The sequence below is a fragment of the Lygodium microphyllum genome, chromosome 6 (genome assembly GCF_053477565.2).
Source record: "Lygodium microphyllum isolate KBCC chromosome 6, Lygodium_microphyllum_v1.1.10, whole genome shotgun sequence".
In the NCBI taxonomy this organism is placed as follows: domain Eukaryota; kingdom Viridiplantae; phylum Streptophyta; class Polypodiopsida; order Schizaeales; family Lygodiaceae; genus Lygodium; species Lygodium microphyllum.
Genome location: NC_141140.1, coordinates 98168864 through 98178533, shown reverse-complemented (window position 1 = coordinate 98178533; position 9670 = coordinate 98168864).

Genomic DNA, 9670 nt, shown 5'->3' with positions numbered 1-9670 from the left:
ATTCTTGAGCATGCACATGTGCGCATGATAAAAACCATAGAATTAAGAATACACATTGAATCATTGAATTAAAAAAATAGAGTTAATAATTACTTTTTCATTGCTCTCTAATGAATGGTAGTTCCTCCAGTTGACAAGCCTGATATAAGTAATTAGCGGTAAGCGACAGAAACCTTACAATTAGTAGCAAGCATTGCAATATGTATCTCGTAAATTCTCTACGTACTTGAAGATGATAAAAGATACTTCCTTTTTATTATGGAAAATTCAATTTAGCTTTAAAATTGACTATTGATTCTTGAGTATGCACGTGTGCACATGATAAAAAGCATAGAGTTAGGAATACACATTGAATCAATAAGCAAATTAAGTATGTTACAGTGAATGATCCATCTCATCTTCAATGAGATCAGCCCTTGCTAAACTATCTACTTCTAGGTCTATGTTATCAAGAGGTAACGAAACAAATAAGTCTATCCCACTATCAGATGTGTTGCTATATTGCTCAATAACTTCATCAATATCATCGACAATCACATTATTGTCTTCTTCTGTGTTTCCTTGAACATCCTCGCGAGGTTCATCTTGTACTATATCACACATATAATCCATTATGGTGTCATCATGCACATCATCATTAATTGTTGGATTGTCATCTGCTATCTTCATGTCGGTAATATTACCATATATTGAATTTGAACGATTGGATATAGGGATGACATACCACCATCAGTTATTGTTTACCATTGGATGATACACAACCTGTATTTGAAAAACAAAAGAAAAAAACTTAAGTACTTATTATATTATGTATATGTATCACATGTATACATATAAAAAAATTAGCCTTTGCATATATACATGCTCGCATTGTTGAGGTAGTACTAATGTGTCATTCTTGTTTTGGTGAAATTTTGTAGAGTCAATGATTACAAAACCACTTGGATGACGTCTGATTGTGCAATGCTCACCATTTGTTACCACTTCTTTAAACCGCTTCACATCCAGTACATATATAAAGAATCGTTTGAAGTCAAGCTTCAGAATATCTTGAATCAAGCCACAATAACCTTCCATGGTACCATTGGTAGCCTCGAAGTGAGCAAGGACACCACAATCTTGGGTATTTCTCTTTGCATCTATATGTTGAGTTCGAAGATGTTTACCCTCACACCAAAGTGCATTGAATAATGTGCACTAGTAGTAAAAGATAAAAGATCAAACATGTCAATTATTTATATAAAATAAAACTTATAGAAACAAATTAATTGATAGTATGTTTCACCTTTGATAAGCAACCTCGTGCGTATTCCTACTCTTCTTGAGATATATTAATTTCCTCCTCTTTTTCCATTCTCTCCATTTCCTCATGTAACCAATCTATATCAATATGACGTGGGAGCGCATTTAGATGATCTGGAAATGAGACATTACGTCCATATCTAGTGCGAAATTCTTGTCTTTCGCTTTTTCTTATTGCCCTTGCTTCATTATATAGTGTCATCCATTTGCTCATTATATCACTATTGAGCACACAAGAACTATTTAACTTACGAAGTTCTTCTTTTGTTAGCACTTTACTCATTCCTTTTCCTTGAGGTACTATAGAGGTCCTCCTCAAGTCTTCATCATCTTTCCATAGTCGCGGTTGAGAGGGATCCACTTCAGCAAGATATTCAAAGATATAAACAAGGGATGATTGCACTAACCAACCCTCAGCCATGCTTCTCTCAGGCTGTGCTTTTTGCCTCACAAAATCTTTCAAGGTTTTCATGAAGCGCTCAAGAAAAAACATCCACCTTACATGAACTGCCCCATAAAGTGCGATCTCATCAATCAAATGTATGAGTAAATGTAATTGAGTAGTCAAAATGGATCAAGGAAAATTTTCTTCTACCAAACAAACCACCTCAACAGATAATACTCGAGCATCTTGCAATGTGTTTGGATCAATTTCCTTCGAGCTCACGTATCTGTCAAGATGTATTTGAGAATTATTTATTTTTGTGTAGAAATTCAAAGATATATAATAAAAAAATATAATGTATACACACCTCACAAGCTCTCCCATCTTGTAAATGATATCACATACTAGGTGATGATGACGTCGACATGATTAAACCTAATTCATGAAAACATCAAAATATTTGTCATTCATATGTTTACATAAGATCTCAATTTTAAATACACAAAAATCATCATAAATACATTAAAACTTATGATAAGAATTCACTATCAAAACTTATCTCAAAAACAAAAAATTATGATAAAGCCCAAATGCGTGTCTATATCCGCGTTTAACTACGCGTCTATATTGGCGTCTATTTTCGCGTCTATATTCGCGTCTATACTCGCGTCTATCTGAACAATGCACACACATATACACGCGAAAATAAATGCACACGTCAAAATTCAAACCATACTTAAATCATTTCTTTTCAAACTACGCCTTTCATTTCCTGCGTTTTTGCAGTTCTGAAGCTTGAGTTTAGCCGACATGCAGTCTCTTCATGCCTCACCTAGTCTCTTCATGCATCACCTCCTCATGACTCACATCTTCTTTCATTTTAAACTCAGAAGAAGGGAAAAAGGAAAGCCAAGGAGAGGAAGAAAGAGAGAACAAGAAAGAGGAGAACAAGAAGAAGCAGCAAGCAAGCAAGCAAGCATCAAGGGAGGATAACTTACCAAGGAGAGGAAGAAGGAGAAGGAAGAAGCGCCACCACCCGCCACACCAAACACCCAAGGTGACTCTCTCTCTCTTTCTCTCTCTCTCTCTCTCTCTCTCTCTTTGTTTCTCTCTTCCTCTCTCTGCTCTATCTGTTTATTTAGGATTTGTGATTCCATTATGTATTGCATTTTGTAAATCATCAATGGCGGTCGTCGGCCTAAAATTGGCCGACCGGGCGCGTCTGATAGCGCGTCTACATCTCAGTGTAGATGCAGACATAGACGCCAAAAGTGTTTCCTCTCAGAGCGTATGAGGGCGCGTCTTAGAGCGCGTGTGCTCTGCAGTGTGCTCTACAGTGTACAAGCGATGATAGACGTGCTCTTGACCTGCAGTCTACACGCGTTTATACATGCGCATGGACCTAGGATGCGTGTCTGACAGCGCGTCTGTGCTGCATCTTAGATGCGTAGATAGACGTGTTGGACAGAAGATTCACTCTGGAGCGCGTGTGAGGGCGCGTCTAACCTACAATTTAGATGCGGGGATACACACGCCAGGTCTCCCAGTTCTGATAGTAAACAATATATTTTTGCAATGATGAATGTGACCAATCCCATGTTTGTGTTTATCAGTTTTCTTGTTTAAGAGAAGCATTAGCACTTAAGTGTTATGCTCAATGTCTAAAGAAAGCTCTTTGAAAATGTAAGTAATATATGATTTTTTGTATGTAAATAGATTTGTCTTTTTCCTGTGTTTTTTTTGCAGATGTCGTATCCTGGTTCATCTAGCAATGACCCAGATATGGATCGCATGAATGATACATTGGCCTCCTTTGGCAGGGGGGTCAATGCATTTTTTGGAGGTTTTCCTAGTAGAGAATACATCATGGGAGAGATGACCAGATACCTTGGCCGCTCTCCCACAGCGGACAAGGTGTTCAGTGTCATGTCTGGGACGCCTCTGGCGTCTATGCCTGGCACTACTTCCTAGACTCCACATGCAGGTACTCCACATACATGTACTCCATATGCAGGTACTCCACATACAGGTACTCCATATGCAGGTACTCCATATGCAAGTACTCCATTTATCGGTACTCCACGTGCTCCACTTGCATCGGCTGAAGCACAAGCATCTGCAGAAGCACGTGCATCTGCAGAAGCTCGTGCGTCCAACGAGGCAGAGGGTAGTCGACAGAGAGGGAGGAGGGAGAGTCGAGGGGGAGGACGAGGCTTGTGTGGGGGTTGCCTAGGAGGTGGCGAGCGATCACCCTCACCAGTAGATCACGTAGAGGAGGTTGTACGCCAATACTATAGAGTTACAGATGCTAGTGGCATCTTTCATGATGATGAGGGAAGGGATGTAATGGCGTACATGAGGAGCGTCGTGCATGCGACGTATAAAGATTGTTTCATTGCCTTCAAAAATCAGAAAAGCGGCTTGTGGCAGGAGGTGTTGAGGGCAGTCCATAGGAGATACCCAAATCCTGAGGGTCAGTGATTCTCGGATGATTGGGGACGTACAAAAGTGAGGAATATGCTTCACAACAAAAGATCCCACCTCATGACACGGGCCACAGACTCACTGTGGAGGCTGGAGGAGGGGCGTGGAGCCTATAGCCAACCACCTATGTGCCAGCGTATAGAGTGGAAAAAAGCCAAGAAGAAAGCAGCTGAGAAAGTGAAGAGTTGCCAGCACACAGAGGCGCGACGGATCCAAATGGAAACAATGGGATCGTCACATTACGGATCGGACGGCAGAGAGTCGTCGGAGGCAGAGTTTGTAAGTATATTTTGATTTCTAATTTTTTTAAATTTATATTTCTTTCAATTCTTTATATATTTTAGTCTAATATATTGTGACTCATAATTGTTTGTATATCTCTAAATGTTTTGCACACTACCATCGTTGGTAGGACACCTACTCCTAGAGAGGTAGGTTACCATCGAGGCCATAACTGCGCAACGACATGGCTTCACTTTTATGAGGAGGGTCTCATCACTGAGGACCAATACAACCGGGCCATGAGGATTCGACAGCCAGAGGAGGTATGTTTTTCTTACTTTCCTATTAAAAGTATAACTAATTATAACTTTTTCTCCACCTTGTCTATGTAAGAACCCTAATCTTTTGTGTGTGTAGGCGAACTCGAATGTGGAGCATAGCGAGGAGGGGGATAGTGACACTAGTAGTCATGGTGGTACTAGCGAGGATGTTTCCTCTTCAGATTCGTAGAGGAGCACCATACCTCCTCATGAGGCCTTCTTTTCTTGTATATGTATGATATCTCTTTGAGCCTACTGCTTGCGGCCACGCTTTAGGTCGCAAGCACTTAAACTTTCCTTGTAAATGCTTTGATATATAATGAATACATGGACTTTTATTTTCAATTGTCGTGCCCGTAAGATACATTGTCTTTTTCCCAAATACACAATCTGATGTATGGGAGGGGGGAAAAAGAAACAAAGAGCATGTGGTTGCTTTCTCTGGTTTTTTTTTCTAGTTCTGTTTTGCGCATCTATCAGCGCGTCTAAATTGCAGATAATTCGCGTTTATTCGCGCGTCTATAATGCAGACTACACACGCTTATACACGTGCTTCATAATTCAAATTAAAAAAAGAAATTAAATATCTTTTTTTAAAAAGGACATCATTTATTTTCCATTCGCGTCTATGAGTGCTTGTAAAAGCGCGTCTACCGGTGTGTCTATATGCGTGTGTATATGTGCGTCTATTACGCGTCTATTTGTGAATGTAAATTCGTTGATACATGCGATTATAGATGCGAAATGGTAGACGCGCAAATAGATGGGCGGATAGACGCGCCCGTAAGAATTTCTCTATATTCAAAAATCGCGTCTAAATGTGCGTCTATGAGGCCTTTTTGTTGTAGTGAATGCTGGTAGGAGGATAAGACGTGTAGGGGAAGGCCTTGGTATCTCTCTCATTGAAATAAATGTGATCAAGCCTAGTTTGCCCTCCATGACTAATTAGAGTGTAGGTTTTTCCATGTGAGTTTTGCCAAATAATATTACTTGTGTCCATATCTCATGCGTTAGTTCAAACACTACAAGATATAAGCCTTATACCGATGTTAAAAGAAACGAAAATGTAAATAAAGAAATTTGTCCTCGTCCTCGTTAAAAGCGTCATTATTGGCGATGCCATAGAATAGTCGATATTAGCATCGGTAAATGCGATGCTGATACCGACGCAAATAGCGACGCTAATAAAGACACCAATAACGATGCGTGTATGTAAATTTGTGACGCTAATACAAAATAGTTTCTACATTGTGTACAATGCTAGTGTAAATAAAGACAAAGTGTACTTAAGTCATAATACTGATACATAAAATAAATACACGATCGTATAATGAAAGCGACTGGTACAATCATGGCAAGATATCACTACTACATAGAAAATGTCTACACAGATCACATGACCAAAAAGGAAGGGTGTGTGAGCTCCAGGGATCCAAGGGCGAGCTATAGATCATCGCCATCTTAAAGCTCATCCCGCCGCAAAGGAGCATCGAATAGACTCTGCAAAAAAAAAAACTACACATTAGTCCGCCATATAATAATGCATTCTAATTAAAAATGGTAACTACGTACAAGAAAGATGATTGACTTATAGGGCCGCCGCATCCATACAATCGATCAATCAATGCAGTGAGACCGTGCCTCTCTACATATCAAGTCTCACGGCTGGTCGGATTGTAATTTGTAATGGAGTGTTGCAAAGAAAACAAAATACTAGCTGTTAGAAACACGATTGTCAGTACAACGGATATTGCAAAAAAATAAGCAAGCAAAACAAAAGAAAAAATTACAAAGTCCTCTAGATATGTCATGTGGCCGCTACTCCCAAGATAATGGACCACTCCAGCCTCTAGTCATGCCTTCGCGGCCTTGCGCTACTGTCTCCAACATCCTGGAGAATCTATAGCCTCCTCCCTTAGTCGGGGCCATTCGTCCGCGTCTAGCCACTCGGGCTTTGCAGCCCCACTCTTGAGTGCCTTGCGTGCGTCGAATCATCTGTGTGACATATATGTATGCATGCACTCCATCATCCAGCCCGTAGAAAACCTATCTGCTGCGGTTGGTACCGAAAAATCCTCATGCAAGGATGCTACTATGTAGTTCTTGCTCCCCTCCGATATGTTTTTCCAATGATCCAAGATGTTGTGCCGAAAAACTTTTTGGCACAACTCTCTCATGCAAGCCATCACCCTTCTCCCCTCATCATTCATGATGATGCCTCTTGATCTATCATCTACAAGGTAGGTATATCCCTTTGGGGTATGCCTAAGATGGGTCCTCTCCCACCTGCGACCACGCTCCTGGGCATATCCAGGAGACCCTTGTACATCTGGTGTACTGACCGGGGTAGTATCTATCAGAGTAGCACCCATAAGGATGCCACTTGCGAACGGTTGAGCAAAAGTCAGAGTGATTGGAGTAGACATCCCCACACGTGTGATAAATCCCAGACGTGATGCAACTCCAGTAGAACGATGAGACAAAGACACCGTGTCCGTGCCTCCACAGCAATCACCTGAGCCACGCTCTCTGAAACCACCACGAGAACAAGGAGTAGCACCTGTATCTCGAGCCAACAATGGGCTCACTGCATCCGTATCTCTGCAACATCCCCCTAACCCTGAAGCACTCCTTTCGTCTAGCCCAAGTCTAGAGCGTTGACCTCGTCTGCTCGAAATTGCAGCATTTGATCACACCGAAGTAGATATAATAGAGCGGCCCAACGATATCCAAGACAGCTCCTGGTCCGCCATGTCTCTGAATCTCGCCATCTAATTTGAAGACATGCGCGTGAGGATATCCTGCAGCTCCTAGCCCAAGTCTAGAGCGTTGACCTTGTCTGTTTGAAACTACAACATTTGATCACACCGAAGTAGATCTAATAGAGTGGCCTGACGATATCCGAGACAACTCCTGGTTCGCCATGTCTCTGAATCTCGCCATCTGATCTGGAGACATGCACATGAAGATATCCTGCAACTCCTCATCGCTCATCCCTCGACTCATCCTAATGATCTAAGTATCCACAAAGGTCACCTGCACAGACAAAAAATGATGTTAGCATAATCAATTTAAATCATAAAAAGCACGGTAATATAAATCTTTAAAAAATGATCTTACTTAAATTGCATATCTTATGTACCCTTATAAGCGATTAGTCAACTAATTGAGTAAGTGGATGCTCCAAGTATGAAGTATACTATGGTCCCATGTCAATCTCCTGACACAACTCGGCATAAACTGGAAGGTGGATAGACATGTCACCACAAAAGGATGAGTCCACCTCATTCTCAAATAATTGATTGGACTCTTATATTTCCATCATTGTTACCCCATCTTGGCTCCTCTACATGCTCCAAGCTTTCAGTGGCCTCCACCGCTTGTAATATCGATCCCTCTATTTGCATATTGTCCTCATCTATGCTCGGAACATCGCTTTGATCATATACTCTCGCACTTTTGGGAGCTGAAGGTATAGCATACCACCATCGAGGTTGTCGGGGGTTTGGATAGAAGATTACGTGTTCACAAACACGTACAAGAGAGATTTAACTATTGTGACATGTACCATGTCCTAATACAATGAACAAACAAATGAGTTCATGTACCTGTTTATAATGGGCCGACAACACAAAGGTGTCGCAGAAATCCGTCCATTTTTTTTCAGAATCTATTTCGAGAAATCCAAATGAACCTCGTCGAACTATTGCTCCAGCTTCTTCAAGTACCACTTTGAACCACGGCACATCGAATAGTATCATGAAGAAGCTATGGTAATCCACTGTAACAATACTTTGCAAGTTCCAAAGATACTCCATCTTATCTATAACTGTATTTGGATCCATTGCTCGTCGTCGGCTCTCTTGCTCAAACCTTGCCATGATACCACAGTCTGTTGTGGAGCGCATTTTTTCAATACGCTCCACACAGAAATTTCGTCTCCTCAACCACGCTGCACTATATATTTGTACAGTGCATTGAAACACTCAATTAGTTGTCACATATAAAATATAGATATGATAAACCCTAAACACGTCATCACCTTTGAACTACATCCCCTCGAGAATTTCCACTCCTCGATTGAGACGTTTGCCTTTTCGTGAGACGCTGCGTTCAAAGCTTCAAGCAACCATCACATTGACATAAACCGCTGCATCTCCTCCATTCCTGCGGGATATCAAATCGGTCGATGGCATGTACTATGTCAAAATTCAGATCGTGTTTTCTCTCGATCTTGCCTAGCTTGGTGGTACCTGGCGAGCCACGTCTCCAAAGAGGCATGGTGCAACATACAAAAGCGATTTACTTTCTCCTCTATTGTAGCATCCATTCTTTTTTCTACCCCATTTTCAATCACCACATCTCCGGTCGGTCTATCATCGTCCTTCAGTGACCATAGTATACTATTATCTGGATCCACCATTAGTAGCCATTGTGAAATATGCACTAACGTCTCAGACACCGACCAACCTTCAGCCACGCTACCTTCTGACTGAGCTCGTTGTTACACAAAGCCTTTCAGGGTTTTCATGAAGCGCTCCAAGAAGAACATCCATCATGTGTGGATAGGTCCAGCAATCTCCACTTTATCTACAAGATGCACAAGAAGGTGGATTTGTATCGTGAGCATGCTGCTAGGCAGGTATTTCTCAAAGAGGCAAACCGTCTCCACTGCTCCCCGCCTCGCGAATTCAATAGAGAACGTCTTAATCTCCTTTTGTGAGATCCATTGCACTAAAGTCGACAACCTGTAAATGGCCCTACGTATTTCTGGAGTAAGGCATCCTGCGATCGTGATCAGTAGTACAAACTACCACAAATGAGAAAGCATTATGAACAATGACTACACTCCTAATAGCAAAATGCGTAGGCTACTTACAATCCATTTGTAGTACAAACCTGACATATCTTATGCCAATCATGAGAATTTAGCCCTGATAATTGGTCGTCTTTAGAA